This window comes from Balaenoptera borealis (genome assembly GCF_965194805.1).
Source record: "Balaenoptera borealis genome assembly, chromosome: 4".
Classification (NCBI taxonomy): Eukaryota; Metazoa; Chordata; class Mammalia; order Artiodactyla; family Balaenopteridae; genus Balaenoptera; species Balaenoptera borealis.
Genome location: NC_138861.1, coordinates 8,450,025 through 8,469,431, shown reverse-complemented (window position 1 = coordinate 8,469,431; position 19,407 = coordinate 8,450,025). Strand labels below are relative to the sequence as shown.

At 37.2% G+C, this 19,407-nt stretch overlaps 1 protein-coding gene across 1 annotated transcript in view; it reads left to right on the top strand.

Annotated features, from left to right (window-relative positions):
- The window catches only part of LOC309628501 (tripartite motif-containing protein 75-like), a gene marked incomplete at its 5' end in the record, with an annotated part of 418,183 nt that extends 400,320 nt beyond the window's left edge, over positions 1–17,863 (top strand). Inside the window, 6 exons of the mRNA XM_082391598.1 lie at positions 149–691; positions 6,834–6,891; positions 8,056–8,120; positions 10,779–10,831; positions 12,557–12,648; positions 13,211–17,863. The remainder of the gene's footprint in view (positions 1–148; positions 692–6,833; positions 6,892–8,055; positions 8,121–10,778; positions 10,832–12,556; positions 12,649–13,210) is intronic.
- Positions 17,864–19,407: the final 1,544 nt, after the last annotated feature.

Here is a 19,407-nt window from a genome sequence, read left to right as displayed (position 1 = left end):
CAAAAACTACAAGGGGAAATCTTTCCTTTCTGAGGTCCTCCGCCCACAGAATATTGGCACTGAAAGCACCCATATTTTGCTTTTTCCCATTTACATTTCATATTAACTTTAACTCATCTCTCCCCTGTCCCCCTTTGCCTAATAACAGAATGGAAGCTCCACCATGCCTGCCATGTCTGATGCACAGGAAAGGGTACAAACTTAAGTCAATGCTTCAGTGAGTGCGTTGATCTGACCAGAAGAACCAGAGTTTTCCTATTGTTGCCCCATCACTAGCTGCTCCAGAAACCAGGTCTCATTATATATACTTAGAGGCAAATATACAGCACTCTCTTTCAGACTGATGGTCAGAAAGATTCTGGGCTTAGCAAAGAAGCAGATAATGAGAGGAAAAATCAAGGAGAGCAGAGTTGGAGTCAATTCATCGTTGTTAAGAATCTTCATGGCAGAAACGCTGGCAGCACCAGCTGTGAGATTCCAGTTGAAGGTGAAAGGAAGAAAGTCTTATTTTCATTCTCCTGGAGAAATAAGGACTACAAATGGATTGGACTTGGGGAAAAAAGTGAGCAGAACATTTTCCTCTGACTGATCAGATTTCTTCATAAAGCTCCATATCTAAGATTTTCAACTTGCTCCTGGAAAGAATTGGAAACATGGAGAGATGCAAATTATAGGTGCAGTAAGAATGAAAGTAAATCCAACAAAAAGCTCTCATTTTCTTTCATTTTAGTGAAATATCTCTGCATTTCTTACCTCCTACTTTAGTTTTTATTTCTATTAAAATTCATGTAATTCGTAGTTGTGAAGATCAAATCATCAAGCCTCCATCCATGCTAATGTGTTAAATGGAGATCTTTTTCTTTTGTATCATCAGGATTTAAATGTTCCCTTGGTTATAAGTTGTCTGAAAGTGGAAATCAACTGGACGAGAGTTGAGAGTACTTTCTCACTGAAAGAAAATTTTATTGCATTTGTTAAAATCTCAGAATTTTAATAATGGAGTATTTCATGTTTAAAGTGACAGAATATAATTTTGATTTTATTTGGTATATATCTTTTAAAAAGTATCAAGTGAGCTTTACAGACCTAAGTGAGTTTTATGTGGGATCAACTATAATGAATATTGGCTCTTATATTAGGTAAGGAGAACATATGGAGTGACTTCCTTTTTTATAGGTGCTGGTAGGTGTGGGGTGAAACTTATCAGGATGACAGTGAGAAGACTCACATTCTAAACCATCTCCCCTTTGCCTGTCCCAAAATACTAGCTCCAGTCAAAATGCAAATGCTCATGTCACTGTTATCTTTCCCATCTCAATAGCAAAAAATTTAATCTTGCTGCAGATAGAGGTTGGTTATTTAGTGCAACAAACAAATTAAATCACAGAGAATATGGAAACTGCCCAGAATTCTCCAGACATTTCTAGTCATTCTTAGTTTGACCAAATGCTAAAAGTAATTCATCCTGTAGAGGTAATAACAAATTCAGATATTTAAGGTCAGATATATAGCTAGGTTGGAACTAGATTATATTTCATTAAAAAACCTTATATTTATCTAGTAAGATTTGGTTCTTTGTCCAATCAGAAAGATACAAGACCAGAAATCTCACTGAAATTTGCCTGTTTATGACTTTCTATTTTTCTTTCGCTCCAGTGAAAATAAATGTATTCTTTACCTTAGAGTCATCTATGAGTAAGTAATACCTAAAAGCTAATTTTTACTGAAAACCCACTTTAGATAGAGTTTTACAAGCACTATCTTAACGTAAACTCGTGAAAGCTTAGGAGGTAGTTTCTATTTTTGTCACATTTATTTCACATATGAGAAAACTGAGGCTTAGCAGTGGTAGAGCTAAGGTTATAAAGCAGACTTTTCAAAATCCAGGAGAAATCAGGATTGCCACATATGAGGCAATCCAGGCAGCTAGTCAGTGAATAATTGATCTAGCTGTCTCTATCAATATCTATCTACCTATCTATCTGTCTATCTATCTATCTATCTATCATCTATCTATCATCTATCTTCTATTACCTATCTCTCTATCATCTATCTGTCACTGATTTTCACAGAAATATGTACAAAATTATGAGTATATTTACTGTAAATAGATGGTATGTGTGTGTTTTTACAGCAAAGGAACATGTTACTGAATTTGCTTAACTCTCTAAAATTAACTCACGTCTCTCTTAAGATTAAATTACACAGTATCGGTTAGGGTTCTTTTTAGTTACAGGAGATGAAAGCACTTAAACTGGCTTAAGCAGAAAGAACAGTAGTAAAATACTGGCTTATGTGACTAAAAGGTCCAGGGGTGGCATGATTAGCGACGCCATCGGGACCATATTTCTCTTTATGTGGTGGTAACCTGGCTGCCATCAGTATCAGGTTTCTGTGCTCTGAGGACAAATGTACAAGAAAACTTGCTTATTTTTTTTCAGCAGATCCCCCCCACGTCCCAGTACTAATTCTGTTGACTCTGTCATGTGGCCATTCTTAAGCTATCATTGTCCAAGGGAAATGTTATGCTTTCCTTGTCCAAGTCTGGGTCATATATTTACTCCTGTAACTGGGGTTGAGGGCGTGGGCAGCCCTGTGCAATCCATGTGGACTAATGATGGACATTAGTAGGTTTTCAAATGAAATTCAGCAAATTATTATCATATAAAGAGGAATGGATACTATTTGGCAAAAAAACCCCAAGTTATACTACAGTGTTCCCAATAGTTCAAATATTTTACAAGGGATATTGAATCCCTTTGCAAGAAATTTGTGGTATTAAGGCAAAACCAATTTTTAAAATGCATATCATATACTGATTTTGTAATAAAGCATTTAAAAATGCCGAGTCTTTACCAAATGCTAGGGTATGATTTTTGTGAGTTAGTTACAATAGAGTTGACGGATAATGAAAATAAGATCATCCATTATAATTGCTGACTAAAAATAAATCCTTGATGTTACTATATAGGAGGGTAAGACATTCTACATTGAACTACTAATATGGTCTATCCTCCAGTTCAGAATTTTCTGCCGAGGGTCTTATTTTGTGGAGAAAACAAATGGTAGATGCCCACAGTATCACTTTTTCTAAATGATCTGATAACAATGTAACTGCCACGTCAATGTACTTCACAAGTTCCCTGAGTCATTAGTTCCAGGATTGTTGTCTCTGCTGGTCTATATCTCTTCTCTTGGCACTTTGGGTAATGTCCGAAATATGGAGCTGGCGTGATCTATCAACCTTCTTGCTAGCACTCTTAACAAGATTATTGGAAAAGGAGTTCAGTTAGTAAGAAAATAAACACAAATTCCAACAGCAGAAAAACATTTGCAAGCTGAAATCCTTCACGTCAACTCATGTCGGTGCTTTAGATGCATCCCACCTTATCCTCAGTGTCTGAAACGATGGACAGACTTTTTTTGATCACTGACCTTAGAAAAGTGTACATGATTTAACCCTGGCTAGAGTAACCAACATTTCCAAGTGTTAGATTGATTCTATCCCTTTCAGGTGATTAAGATTTTTTTTTGGTCATCTTATGGCTGTCATTAATGGAAGAGATTTTTTTAATTTTATTTTCTTTCAGCTTTATTGAGATATAATTGACATATAACTGTGTAAATTTAAAGTGTACAATGTGATGATTTGATACACGTATTTACTGCAAAAGGACTATTGCGATAAGTGAGTTAACGAATCTATCACCTCACATAATTAGCTTGTGTGTGTGGTGAACATTTAAGATCTACTCTCATAGCAGCTTTCAAGTACGTACAGGCATACCTCAGAGATACTGCAAGTCTGGTTACAGATCCATGCAATAAAGCAAGTATGTCAGTAAAGTGAGTCTCATGAATTTTTTGGTTTCCCAGTGCACAAAAAAGTTATGTTTGCACTACACTGTAGTCTATTAAATGTGCAATAGCATTATGCCTAAAAAACCAAAATGCTAACCAGTATCTAAAAATGCAGGATTGCCACACACCATCAATTTGTAAAAAAAATGTAATATCTGTGAAGTTCAGTAAAGTGAAGCACAATATGAAGTTTCCTTATCATAGAGTATGTTAACTAAAGTCACCATTGCTGTACATTAGATCCCCAGAATATATTCATCTTATAACTGGAAATGTTTACTTTGGGGCCAACATCTCCCTATCCCTACCCTTGCCCCCAGCCCTTGGAAACCATCATTCTGCTCTCTGTTTCTATGAGTTCAGTGTTCTTAGATTCCATGTATGAGATTGTACAGTATTTGTCTTTCTCTGTCTAGCTTATTTCACTAAGAATAATATCTGCTAGGTCCATCCATGTTGTCGCAAATGGCAGGATTTAATTTAATGGAGTAATATCCTATTGCATATATATTATATAATATCACATTTCCAATATTATTATTAATATTATACATATATATATATCACATTTTCTGTATCCATTAATCCATCAGGGGGCATTTAGTTTGTTTCCGTGTCTTGGCTATTTCGTGAATAATGCTGCAACTAACATGAGAGTGCAGATATCTTTTCAAGATACTGATTTCATTTCTTTCAAAAATACATCCAGAAGGATTGCTAGATCACATGACAGTTCTTTTTTTAATTTTTTGAGGAACCTCCATAATGTTTTCCATAATGGCTGTACCAGTTTACAGTCCCACCAACAGTGCACATCCTTGCCAACATCTGCATCAAGCAAGGCTATCAGGGCCATTTCTCCAAGAGCATTATTATTTTTTTTTTTTAAGATGTTAGCTATGAGGTTTTTTTGTTTGTTTGTTTGTTTGTTTTAATTAATTTATTTATTTATTTTTGGCTGTGTTGGGTCTTCGTTTCTGTGCGAGGGCTTTCTCTAGTTGCGGCAAGCGGGGGCCACTCTTCATCGCGGTGCGCGGGCCTCTCACTGTCGTGGTCTCTCTTGTTGCGGAGCACACGCTCCAGATGCGCAGGCTCAGCAGTTGTGGCCTATTTGCTCCGCGGCATGTGGGATCTTCCCAGACCAGGGCTCGAACCCGTGTCCCCTGCATTAGCAGGCAGATTCTCAACCACTGCGCCACCAGGGAAGCCCCCAAGAGCATTATTTTAAAATTAATGTTTTTTTCTTCCAGTTTTCTTGATACAATAATTGACATACAGCACTGCATAAGTTTAAGATACACAGCGTAATGATTTGATTAACATACGTCATGAAGGGATTATCACAAGTTTAGTGAGCATCCTTCTCATCTCATATAGGTATAAAATTAAAGAAATAGGGCTTCCCTGGTGGCGCAGTGGTTGAGAATCTGCCTGCTAATGCAGGGGACACGGGTTCGAGCCCTGGTCTGGGAAGATCCCACATGCCGCGGAGCAACTGGGCCCGTGAGCCACAACTACTGAGCCTGCGCGTCTGGAGCCTGTGCCCCGCAATGAGAGGCCGCAACAGTGAGAGGCCCGCGCACCGCAATGAAGAGTGGCCCCCGCTCGCCGCAACTGGAGAAAGCCCTCGCACAGAAACGAAGACCCAACACAGCCAAAAATAAATTAATTAATTAATTAATTTTTTAAAAAATTAAAGAAATAGAAAAAAATTTTATTTTCATATACAACATACCACAGTGTTAATTATATTTATAATGTTGTACATTATATTCCTAGTGCTTATTTATTGTTTAACTGGAAGCTTGTATCTTTTGACCCCCCCTTCACCTAATTACTGCCCTTGCCCTACACCTCTGGTACCACAAATCTGATCTCATTTTCTATGATTTTGTTTGTTTTGGAAATATAATTGACCTACAACACTATGTTAGTTCTTGTTACACAGCATAGTTATTCAATATTTCTATACATTTCAAACTGATCTTCATGATAAGTCTAGTTACAATATGTCACCATACAACAGATATTATGTAGTTAGTGACTATATTCCTCACACTGTACATTTCATATCCATGCTGTTTTTAATGTTTCATTGTTTTTTTAAATGTAATGCCATTGCACACTTAATAGAGTACATTGTAGCATAAACATACCATTTACATGCACTGGGAACCCCCCAAAATTGTGTTACTTGTTTCATTGGATATTCACTTTATTGCAGTTGTCTGGAACTGAACCCACAATATCTCCCAGGTATGCCAGTATTAGTTCCAACAGTTGTTTGGTGGAATCTTTAGAATTTTCTACATATAAATGATATCATCTGCAAACAGAGACAATTTTACTTCTTCCATTCTAATTTGGATGTCTTTTTTTTTTTTTTTTTTTGACTAATTGCTCTGCCCAGAGCTTCCAGTACTATGTTAAATAGGAGTGGTAAGAGTGGGCTTCCTTGTCTTGTTCCTGATCTTAGAGGAAAAGATTTCAACTTTTAACCACTGACTATGTTGTTAGCTGTGAGATTTTCATACATGGCCTTTATTATGTTAAGGTATATTCCTTCAACCCAATTTGTTGAGAATATTTATCATGAAAGGATGTTGAATTTTATAAATTATTTTTCTGCATATAAGGAGATGATCATATCATTTGTATCTTTCACTTATTAATGTGGTATATTACATTGATTAATATGTAGATGTTGAACTATCCTTGTATCTCAGGGATAAATCCCACTTGATCATGGCATATGATCCTTTTAATGTGCTGTTGAGTTCTGTTTGCTAGAATTTTGTTGAAATTTTTTAATCTATATTTACTAGGGATAATTGCCTCTAGTTTCCTTCTTTTTGGTAGTGTCCTTATCTGGCTTTGGTGTCAGGATAATGCTGCTTGAGGGAGTGTAAAGTGAAACTGGTCCTCTTACCCTCCTCAGGGCATCTAATTTTGGATTTATTTTTCTCTAACAGTGTGCTGGAATTTCTGTGTTGGACTCCTGGACTTCCACAAAGGCTCTCTTGTCTTAGGGTGAGTGTCTAAATCAGTGTTCTTAGAGGGGAAGATGGCAGGAAACTCTTGTTCTGCCATGTTGATGACATCACTCTCTATTACTGAAAGAGATTTAAGCTAAAGTCTGGAAAACTCTGAAAAGCAATTCATTCATTACAGGGGAGAAATGTATGTTACCAGAGGTTAAGCAATTAATGGAAAGCTTGACCAGGATTCTCCCTCACGAGGCATAAGAGTACAGGATTTTTCTTTATTACAAAATTGGATTATGTTTATATTTTCATTGGGTGTAAATTTACCACCATTTCAGAATGAATAAAATGACTTTTTCATGTCTGATTGGCTTTAGTTCTCTTAGAGTCCTTTCTGTGTTGGTAATGGTTACATTTCTAAGCACTGATACGATATTACTCATAATACTATTACTAACAAATATAGCTGACTCTTATTGAATGTTTACTATGTGCTATGTATTTTGTTAAGCACTTTTTAAGACTTTTTCTCAGCCCAGACTCCTGAACAGAAATCCAAACCCGTATACCTGCCTACCAGACGTCTTCCTTTGGGTATTTTTAAGGTCTATGATAATCTTCAACCCCAAACTTTCTATTCTTCTGTGCTGTCTGGGTTAGTAAATTGCATCTCTATTACTCAGCTCTTCAGTCTTGGATCTGGACATCCTATTTGGCTGTTGTTCTCTCTCTCCATCTTAATGGATGAAATATCAAGCCCTTGTTTATAAAGCTGTCAATTCTAGCCTTGCAAAGCCGCCTATCTTTCTTCATCTCCATGCCTGTCACCTGGCTTATACCCTACCTGTCCCATTACAAGGGGCTCTTAATGGATCTTCATATATCCATCCTTGCTGCCCCTTGACCTATGCTCCACGCTGTAGCTAGAAACATGGTTTAAAAAGCCAACATATTCATGTCACTTCCTTATGAAACACCCTTCTATAGAAGAAACATTTACTTCCCCATTCTGTCGCATCTACCGCCCCCTTCCTTACCCCATACTTTAGCATTTCTGAACATTCAGGTCTTAGTTTAGAAGGCACTTCTTCAAAACATGTCCTTGATTTCTTACAATTGTTTTGGTTTATCTATCATGAGTCCACAGTGCATCTTATTTTTCTTTTTTAACTCTTCATAATTATGTTTATACTGCCTATCTTCTCCACAGGACAACTGCATAAAGGCAGGAAATACAGTCATGCTCACCACAATATTTATATTGTTTGGCATAAGGTAAGACTTCATAAATGTGTTTTGAATGAATGAATAAATCCTACACGGGTCCTCCGCTTCTAAGCCTGGCCCCTTCACGCTATGCCATTCTGCTTTTAGACACATTTTGATTTAATATTCATGTTATAAAAAGTTAGCATTTGCCTCAGGGCTTCAAGAGGATCACCCAATATATTCAATATAGACATTTACATTTTGTTTTCTACTTAGCCAATATCTCAGTTTTTCTTATTAATAAAGATCTCAAGGCTCTTTTTGAAATCATTAGCAAAAAGCTCAGAGAAGAATGGACATTTCTGAGTTAACGTGATTAAAGTATATTTTCAATAGTACTGGATTATCCTAAGGCAAATTAAAAATGTGTTTCGGGCAAAAGATTTTGAATATTGACATTTCTTGAAAAGAAAAAAGTCATCCTAATGGAGAAACCAGAAATTCATTAAATTTCCTAAAACTCATCTTGATGTTAATTATTCTTGTTACTTTTAGTTAGACAAGAGGGCACAATAATATTAGAATCATTAAAGGTCTTAACAGGACTCAATTTTGAATATTAGTGTTAAAGAAAAATACTTGATTTTCTACATTTTCTAAACCAAGTTTCTTTCAGTTTTTATGATAATAATAAAAACTGAGAAGGATTGCATCTCAGATAGTGTGGTAGGTATTTCACATGTATCATCTCTAATTCATGTTACCATGAAAGTTAGGTGTTATCCCCCAATTCTATAGATGAGAAAAGTCAGAGTTAGGATGGGAAGGTAACACAGTAACCTCCCCCGCCTGCAGGCTTTCTGCCAGGTCAAACTGTTCACTCTGTGTGACAGAGGGTGTGCCTTCCTCCTCTTCGTATTCATTCTGATAAGACAGCTCCAACGCGGACAATGCAGCAGGATTGCTCCAATCTGCTTCAATTGGCTCCTGCAAACCTGAAGTGAAGCCCTAGCAGCTCAATAGGAAATCTATATATTCCAACAGGATGCCCACAGAGAAGCTGCGGATCTCTAATTTGTAACGATCAGCGTAGCAGGGAGTGTGGCAGGGCTGCTTTGGATAAATGTACAAGAGTTTCAGTCATTGTAGTTGGCAGAAGAACTGAGAATTAGTGTAGGAACTAAGCGTTTTCTTTAGAATCAGTCATTGCATGGGTCAGGAGTCAGCAGCTAAATTTCCTTTATTCATGGGTGCAGCTATGTCGCTAACCGGCCAAGAGATGTTATTTAGACAGAGACCAGTATTCAGTATTCATAATGCTATGGATAAAGTTTGAGTAAATCAGTTCCCATGGTAAAACTATTTTGATCCAATAAAGTGTATTGAATAAATCAAATGTACCTAAGAAAGTCTAGAAATAGCTAAGATGAATTGGGAAAATGCTACAGCTGTAATTTGTGGCTGATACTCCTTGAAGAGACGGTCTGTCTTAACCCTCAGAATCTCTGGCTTCCCTCCCTGAGGTAGGCCCTTGAGTGGCCTGGGTCAGGGCCAGCCGCTCTCCTTTGGTGGCATGGGTATATCCTGAATGCCTAGAAAGAATGCTGCCGCTGAGCTGGACCTGGATTAGTGTCAAGGGGAACCCAACGTGTACAAGTTAGAACGAGTTTCCGAAGAAATACATAGGAAAAGCAGTGAGAAAACGTAATAAATCATGCAGTAATTCACCAATGAACCAGCTTTACCTCAAAGGTAGAGTAATAACATTTTCCCTTAGTTTTAATTTACTAGAAAATTTCCTCTTTCTTTTTTTTAAAAAATATCTCCTTCATAATGCACAAATTTAAGGTAGCCCTTTCCTTTACAAGCCAACTTCCCCTGCTGATTACTCACCCTCTTCCATTTTCTTAATGCATTCTCATCCCCTGAGATACTGTTTGACAGACTGACTTTCCACCTGCCACCTTCTTGCCTCTTCATGTGAATTTCAATGAGTCACAGTGACTGCCTATTTTAACAGTTCAGCATGCAGCTAGTTCTGTAGTTACAAATGCATCAACTTGCTCCAAATCATGGAAGGTGATGGTTAGAATATGGTGTTCAGGATAAGTGTGCTTATCCTCTTATAGGTAAATTAGCATTACTCAGAGAAATCGTCTGTTCTAAGTGTACCATTAAGGATTATATCTCTGACCCCAGGGATAGAGCATGCCATGCATATAAGGTGAAGCCAAGACTGCCTTTGACTCCTGATATCCATTCTGCTTTGACTTTAGTCAGAGTGAATAAACACAAAGGAAAAAAGCCTAGGACAGCATTTCCCAGCTTCCCTTGGAGCAAAGTGTGGTCATGTGTCCAAGGATATACTGTAGGTATGGGAGTGATAAGCTGGAAAGAGCCTGTGTACCTGAAGCTTCAGAGCAGGAAAGCTCAACCCTGCACCTCCTATGTCCAGATTTCTCTGTGAGAAAGGGATTAACCCCTGTCTTGTTTAAGCCACTGTTATTTCTGGTCTTTGTTACTCAAAAGTGAACCAATCCTAACTGATTTATAAGGCAAAAACGTGAATGTCCCAAAGACTGTTAATAAAACTGTTAGGTTTATGTAGAAATTATGTCTTCAGAATATTAGTCAAAATGATGAAATAGTTAAGCACAATACTTAATAAGTGAGCATTCAGGATTATATTTTGCATTAACTCTAACAAAATTATTTTTTCGTCAGATTAAATTAAATGAGAACAAATATAGGTCACCTGATGAAGTACCAAGTACATAGTGAGTGCTCAGTAATATTTATACTCTCCTCCTTCTAAATAAAGGTACTCTGTTTCCTTTGTAAAGCTCTTGCTACTTATTTTTATTATAAATATCATTATAAAGTAGCAAAATAGGGTTTTTTCCTGATCTGAATGAAATCTGCCCCACTATAAAAGCATTCAGATAATCTGGTTACACTCTCTAGAATAATTCTGTCTAAACACACAAGTTGTTTATTTCAAAGCAGTAATTTTTTTCCCACTTTGCACGTGGTCACCCAAGTGGCCCTCAATGAACAATGCCTCCTGGTAGCCATACTGTCATGTGTTGATTGCCCCCCTCACATTTTGACACTGGGCTTGGCCAGGTGATTTTGCTTTGGCCAATGGGACATCAGCAAACACATGGCAAGCAGAAGATTGATATAAATGTACACATTGGAGCTTGTTCTTTTGGAATATTGCCGCTACCACTTGAAGAGGCTTGGACTAGCTTCCTGAAGCATAAGAAATCACATAGAATGAAGGGCCCACCTGTACCAGCTATCCCAGCTGAGTCCAGCCCATAATAACCCTTCAGCTGAAGACAGCTGTTTATGTGAATCTAGGTGGGATCATCAGAAGACCTAGAGTCATGAGAAATAATAAATAATCATAGTTTTACACTAGTAAGTTTTGGGGTGATTCGTTACTCATCCATAGATGACAGACATGTTCACACACACAAACTTCTTTGTGTATGATGTATTTTTTTTATAGTAAGAGATAGAATAAAAAGGTGACTTAGCTAAGTTTTACTTTTCTCCTTGTACTTTGATATAAACTTAGGAAAAAAAACTTACTTCGTATTTTGTGTGTTTGACAGCTAGAAATCAGAGGAATATTAACTATTAAATTTGTGCACTGTGTAAGATTTGACCAGTGACTGATGCTTTTGTTGGTTGCATTAGGAGCCTATCCGCATGATAACACATTTTAATAAATGTGTTATAATAAATAAATGTATTATAATACATTTTAAGTATTTTATATTTAAATTTCAGAAACTTTAGTGAAAGCTAAAGCCCAAGATGGGAGGGAGGGAGAGAGAGAGAGGAGACTGAGATTGTCATTCTACGCATATTTTTAAGAAGCAAAGAACTGAGGAATCAATCATTTAACTCACCAGGCTATTCCCTAAGAGTCCTGTTTGGGTTGAAGGGAAGCAGAATTTGTCACCACAAAATATGCCTCTTTTGCATATTGATTATTCTAACCTGGTTGTTTTTAAGTAACAGCACACAGTTGAAGTTCTGAAAACTGAGTAGAAATTACCCTTTTGTAAGAGACATTTTCATTTTTAAGGGAAATCTCCATTTGTAAGGTATTTCCCTCTCTGAACCAGGAAGAAAAGGATGACTCTAGAAACGTTCGATCAGTGGAGCAGGCAATGACTTAAATCTGCATAACAACTTTACCCTAGTTTACTATGCTTTTCCAGGTAACCTTTCATAACTGGCTTCCTCTCCCCGACCCTGGGTCCCCCAACATCTTTTGGCTTTAGTTGTAGATGATATTTAAGGTGATGACTTGGGCCATTTCAGAAAGTTATTTTTCCTGGGTCTCTCCTGTGTTTACAGTAGGTATACATGTTATTAAACTTATGTTTGCTTTGTTTTTACTGTTAATCTGTCTTTTTATTATAGGGGTATCTCAGCCAAGAAACTAGAAAAGTAGAGGACAAATTATTTTTTCTCTCCTACAGTTTGGCAACATATGAAGGGACTTTCTGAGACACCATATTCTCTCTGAAGACCACAGCCAGGATCCTAGAAAGCTGGCAGAAGCCAACGAAGGGTAAGAATTCTTACCAAAGTCAGATCTCCTCGATCTCACTCTGTAGAGCCCAGTCAAGACAGTGTAGCCGAAATTCATCCTCTGTACACTGGCACCAAATTGGATCTCAGAGACAGAGTTTTGGGTGAGGTAGAGAAGAATAACTTTATTGCTTTCCCAGGCAGAGGGGGCCATAGCAGGCCAATGCCCTCAAAACTGTGTGTCCCAACCTGAGGGGGCTTGTGAGGAGTTTTAGAATCAAGGGGCAGGGTTGCTGGTAAGGGTTAGGGTGCCTGCAATGCCTGCATTCCTTCAATCCAGAGGTCATCTGGCATCAAGTGGTTTCATGATGGGCTTTTGTTGTTCTTGGGTTTATCAAACTATGACCTTCTCTCTGGAATGAAGAATGCTTCATCAGGTAGCTAACATCTTCCATTGGGTGGGGTTTTTAGTTCTGCAGAAGAGCTCAGAGATATTTTTATGTCTATTCCTAGAGGAGGAACCAGGACCCTGCCCCAAGTTTGCATTATTGTTTCTTAACTGCTCCTCCCTTGTCTCTGCACCCCATCCCTTCCCTAATTAGCAACTGTTTGAACCTGCCCTTTGGAACTCAGGGAAGGTCATGGAGGCTGAATGAAGCCCATTTCCTACAAATAAGAAACAGGGGACACAGAAAGACTTTTGTGCCCAGGAGCCCCACAGGGTCCTGCTGAGTTTCAAGAGGAAGGTAAAAGTTTCTTGTTCCTTTCATCCCAAATTTAAACCATCAAGAGACAATATTTGTGTGAATTAGTTCCTTGGGTATAGTAACTTTGCTAAAAATTTGTTCCGAATGCTCTTGTTTTCTATTGATCCCTTTTCTCCCAGAGATGGTCATTGTTTTCTTTTGTCTTTGTCTTTTGTGTCATTTGTCGTAAGGAGGGGAATCATAGGTGTAATGGGGTTTTCCTTTCATCTCATTCTATATCTTCAGAGTGTGGCTTTGTGATCAGTGGGAATAGTCTGTCTGGTCTCTGCCAGCTGAAGGATGCATGTATGGAAGCATCTGGCAGACAGTCAGACAGGCTGAGGATCTGAGGAGCAGCAATCTCTTCGTCCCACCTCGTGTGCTCTCTGGGGAGTTTGTCAGAAGTCCTGGTACCTAAGGGATCTCTGTTCCCTCACTGTCTCCTTACTGCCGGAAATGTCCCTTTCCAGCAGAATCTGCCCAGTGTCACAGAGTATTGGGTCTGTGACTGAAGGTGTCTCACATTTTTGTGGGAAACCAGAGACACTGTTTTCACCACACCATTCTTACCACCTGTGGCAACAAAGATCTTTGCTTTCTTGGGCAAACTTGGGGTGTAAACTTTCTGGATCTTGTGAGGACCGCATCTTTTGCGCTCTCTTTTGGGATGCCTCTTGTGTCCATGTTTAAGTCCTAAAAAGCCGTAGTGGTTTGAGTGACCATTGAGATGAATATAAGATCCTGGTGGTCAATGGCCAGATGATGGATCCTGTGAGTTAGAAAACCTTCTATCTTTGAGAAAACACTTAGAGTGTTTTCATCTAAAACAATTGTTTCATTGGTTCCTATATGGGAAGACAAAGTTGAAAAAAGGCCACGAAAGAGTATGGTGGTTAGTCTTAGGGACTGCCTTAAAAAGATGAAATTACAAAGCTCTTTATGCCTCCACTTTTAGAAGATTCTACAAAATTTAGAGAGGTGTTAAAAAATTCTTGGTAATTCACAGCTCCCACTCATAGGGACCTTGATTGGCTGCTAAAGGCTGATCTTTCCTCCCATGATACTGTACTTCATCAGATAAGCCAAACAGCCCCCTGGGGGCCCCCTCCCCCCCCCCCCCACAGAGAACACAGATGACTGGAATTTTTCCTAGGCCTTCCTAAAAATATCAGCTGAAGGCTGATATTCAGGGGTTGACAAAAACAATAGTAGAGGTTTTTCCCTCTAAAGAGAATTGGTCCCACTTTGATTTGTGCACTTAGAAAGAAAGCCTTTGTTGAATGCTTCATACAGATTTTTGAAAGGTATACTACATCAGACTCTGAAGTTCCAGAACATAGAAATCTTTTGATTTACATCTTAGGTAGAAATCTCCCTGATTTGATAAAGAAATAAACTAAAAATTTAAAGATTAAAGAGAATATAGTTATATGGGCTGATCAGCTTTTTGATATCATTTAGTCTACAACTCAATGCTTTGAGGATTTGGAAACAAATGCTTTTGTCTTGCAAATCTCTACAAAACCAGAATTGCAGCTCTAGGAGCAATTCAACATCCACCTATCCTTACCAATCTCGAAACCTTGCCAATTCATCTCAAAATGCTTACAGGTATTGCCAAAGATTAGGACATTGGAAATAGAACTGTTCTGCACTTAAGAAGAAAACATTTCAATAGTAATCACTCTAGATCTCTGATAATACACAAATATATCCCTAAACAGTTGTGTCTTTGTGATGTAGATTTTCTACTCCCATCTTCTCTAGGACCCAAGAGCCATTCTTTGAAATACAAACTTTAGGGAGATGTTTCTCATTAAAAAGAGAAAAATGAACTATTTGGAAATGGGGCTAATAAAAAATTTTAAATGTCCTCTTCATAAATATTAGTAAAAAGCTTTAGGCATATAAGTAGGTGAATTTAACTTATTTCAACTGCCAAAACAAAATTTGGATCCAACTGTTCTTTTATAAACATTGTACTATTGTACTTGACTCATAACTAAAATTTTAGAAACAATAGTTATGTCTCTGCATCTGTCAGTATGTTTATGTGTGTCTATATATGTATGTTGTATTTGTCTTATTTTTCTACTTCTCGATGGTATTGCCAAAATTAATTTGTAAACGAGCTCTGTTTAGTTGAGTTGAAGGACAAGCACTTGCAAGGATTGGGTATTCTAAAACTCTCAGAAATATGAAATTAATCCAAATGTTTCTCAAGTTCATGTGATCTGGGACAATCTTTGGTATAAAAGCTAGTTGAAGTTTGTTTATTTAATTGAAATAGGCATGTCTTCAGAGTTATTCAATCTGGGTTTGCTATTAAAATTTGTTACCTCTGTTATAAAATCTGTCAGGAAGAAAAATAGCTTGACATGACAGCTAACTTCATCTAGTGTCTCATGAAGTTTTCAAGTGTAGTCTAAACACAATTGTTAAGAACAAGTGATTTAGATAGATGCAACTGGGATAAGAATTTTAAGGTGAACTTTTCACCTACAATTATGTTTTATGTTGTGTCTACTTAAAAACAGTTTCCCAAATCTTTTGGTAACTTCCACGGTTAGTTTTGTGAAGTTAAATAATGGAAATTCATTGAATATCTAGATCATTTCTAAATAAGATTATATATTGAACATTAATTACTGAACATAGGTTTACCTACATTTGTCTTCTTATTACAGAGGAACTAAAGATATTTGGGTTTGTTATTAAACATGTCTTGGCCACATTGAAAGACTGTAATATTTAAAAAGGGCACATGCTTCTATAAATTATTAAATATATTCATAAATTTGCCAGTCTTCAGAATGTTGGTGTAATATACAGTTTGTAACAGGGAAGAGCCAAATCGGACTACATGTTGGATCTACTACTTTAACCTTTCTTCTACTTTAACCTTTGCTTTCCGCTGCTTTTGTCCACTAAAAAGATACTGTCTATGCATAATGGCCTACCTTGGGGAACCCTGCCCCTCAGCCTGAATGTTAAACCAGAGTGCCTTTGTTCAGGGAAACATCCGGACTCTGTCCACCTGTGGATGGCTGCAAGAAAGAAGAAATTCACACATCCCCTCCCCGACGCTGGCCATTCTAGGTGATATTTGCAAAACTTATGGCCTTTTTACTTTACTTCCTCATCTCCTCCCCCTCTCTGTGCTATAAAAGAAACTGGCATCCAAACCCCGATAAGATGGTTATTTTGAGAGTTTAGTCTGCCATCCTCTCGGTCTGCCAGCTTTCTGAATAAAGTCGTATTCCTTGCGTCAGCATCTCATCTCCCGATTTATTGGCCTGTTGAGCAGCAAGCCGGGCGAGCTTGGCCTCGGTAACAAGTTCACATTGTGTATTTCTTAGTTTTCACTAGAAATTAAGGTTTCTAAGGGTTAAGAATTCCAATTAATATATGTAATTAAAATTACTAGAAATAGTAAGGGAAATAACTCTCTATGCAAAGAAGGTAGGATGTGCCTGGGGGGGGGGTTGTTTGGCTTTTTTTGTTTTTTCCTTTTTTTGGTTAGAAAAGGCATGAAGTACAAAAGTGCATTTTTGTTGAGGGAAATGAAAGTGATTTTTTTCCTAAAGTAAAGCTGGTTATTTCAGAACAGGAAAGAGGAAAATGAAGGACAAACTAAATATAGACATTTGGAGAATTACCTTGTGTAATCAAGCTGGCAAAAATTGAATTATTATAAGGGTTTTAAAATTAAGCTTTAATGTCAATAGTGTACTTAGGTAAAACTGGAACTTAATTTCCTTACAAGTTCTATAAAGGCAAAGTTATATTGGACTATTGTCTGCTTTAATAAGAGTCTGTGAAAAGTTTTTCTTTACCCTTTAAGTAACCTGCTTAGAAAGAAAAGATTCTGTGTTTTATCAAAATAATTTCCTAAGCTTTATGTTGTCTTAATCATGTCTTTGATTACTTAAGAAATTTAAATCTTCTCATTATTAAAAGAGCTAACTTTTGCTTACAACTATGTAACCTTCTGTATTTGTCTTTGAAATCTTTTACTGTCACATTGGTTAAATAGATAACAAAGTATTGTTTCATAACGATCCCTGAATCTCATCTAGTCAAGTGTCCAAACTTTTTGATGTTCTTAACAAACTTCTGAAAATCAAATTCTAAATGAAGTCCTTTTGACCTGGAAGTAACTTTGAGATTTTCCAAAGGGACTCTGTAACATCTCAAAAAATTTCTTCTTTTTCCTTATAAAAGAGAGATATTAAACTAATCGGGTTTATTTGATATGTTAAATTAAACGAGATGCATTGTCAAATGTGAAGAAATACTAAGCCTTCTTTATGTTGTATTTGTATTTGTATATAAGTGTTTCAGAAGTTACGTGAAATTCCTAAAATTCTGATATGTGCTGGTATAATGTTAATCAGTTATAATTCCAGCTATTATCTTAAAGTGTTATACGTAATGGAAATGAACAATTTCCTTGTCAACTGCATTGTAATGAACTCTCATTAAATTTTGAACCATGACAATTTTTAAGTCTTTTGTCATTTATAGTTATTATTATACTCTGATGCGTTTGCAAAAAATGTTCCTGCAAAAGTGCTTCATCTTCAAGGAAATTCATGGAAAGCACTCTGGCAAACACAAGTTGCTGATAACTTTAAGATCATAAAGATGAACTAGGTAAGAATTTCCAGAACTGATGGAAAAAATGAATTCAGGAGTTAATAACGTGGGGCTGAATGAACTGATGAGGCTGATTGTAATGTGTGTGACTCTTGCTTGAAACATTGATGGTTCTTCAATGGTTCTTTCAGGTTTTCTTTGTGCCTGCCGCTTTGTGGCCACTCAGAAAGTTTCGCTGAGCACCCAATTACATCATCAGAAACATCCAAATTGCAAAGGATACTTGGACCCTGATATCTAGAAATCTTTTTGACTGGCTGCCCCTGAATCAGCAACTGGTTTCTAATTTACTCCAAACGTTAACCTTTGTTTTTCTTTTATTTCTATAGAAATTCCTTTTACTAAATACCTGGTTTCTTGAATAATATAGGCCTAACTTGGGGAGCCCATCTGCATCACCACCTCCTGAAATGAGACACAACAGTTTAACTGAATTTACCAATTTTCTGTACTAGGAGAGTGTTTCAGTAAGCTGGAGCAGTCAGCTTCTGGATTATAAAACTTCTAGGGGTAGTTTCAAAGGCAAGACTTAAGGGAATCAGGATATGTCACCCCAAACTGTGTCTCTTTGGCATATTGATTATCATAAGCTGGGTTTTTTTTGAAATAGCAGACATAGGGGAACCTCTGAAAATTGGGTAGAAGTTACCCTTTTGTAAGCAACATTTACATTTATACGGGAAATCTCCATTTGTGAGGGTGTTTTCCTCTCTGTACAAGGAAGAGAAGGACGACTCTAAATTTCTAGACACTCCTTACCAATGGAGAAGGCAATGGCTGAAACCTGACCCTTGTTCACTATGGGTTTTCCGGTAACGTCCCAACACGGGCTTTCCTCCTGCCCAGCATCTTTTGTCTGTAGCTGGAAATAATATTTAAGGTGGTGGCTTGGGTCGTTTGGGGGAGTAACTCAGCTTTCCTGGGTATCTTTTATGTGTACAAGAGATACACATATTATTAAACTTCTGTTTGTTTTTCTCTTGTTAATCTGTCTTTTTATTGCAGAGTGTCTCAGCCAAGAACCTAGAAGTATAGAGGGAACATTATTTTTCCTCCCCACAATGTGTTTATTCCATTAGCAAAAGACAGTGGTTGGAGGCTACCAGTAGATGGAATTAATTTGCAAACCAGGCAGAATTGAGTTCACATTTGCCTTTCCATCATGATAATCTGCTTTCTGGACCAATGTTTTCTAAATGTTATATCTTGAAGTATTTTAGGGCAGATAGAAACAAAGTATCATTTATATTTAGGTGGTATTTGTTCCATAATTTCAAAATCCCCTTCCCGGCCATAAACTGTCCATATCATTTGCAAAACAAATGAACTCACTCCTAATGAATGTCTTTCCCCTTGATTCAGTCTTATGATAAGTCAGACACATAATAAAACAT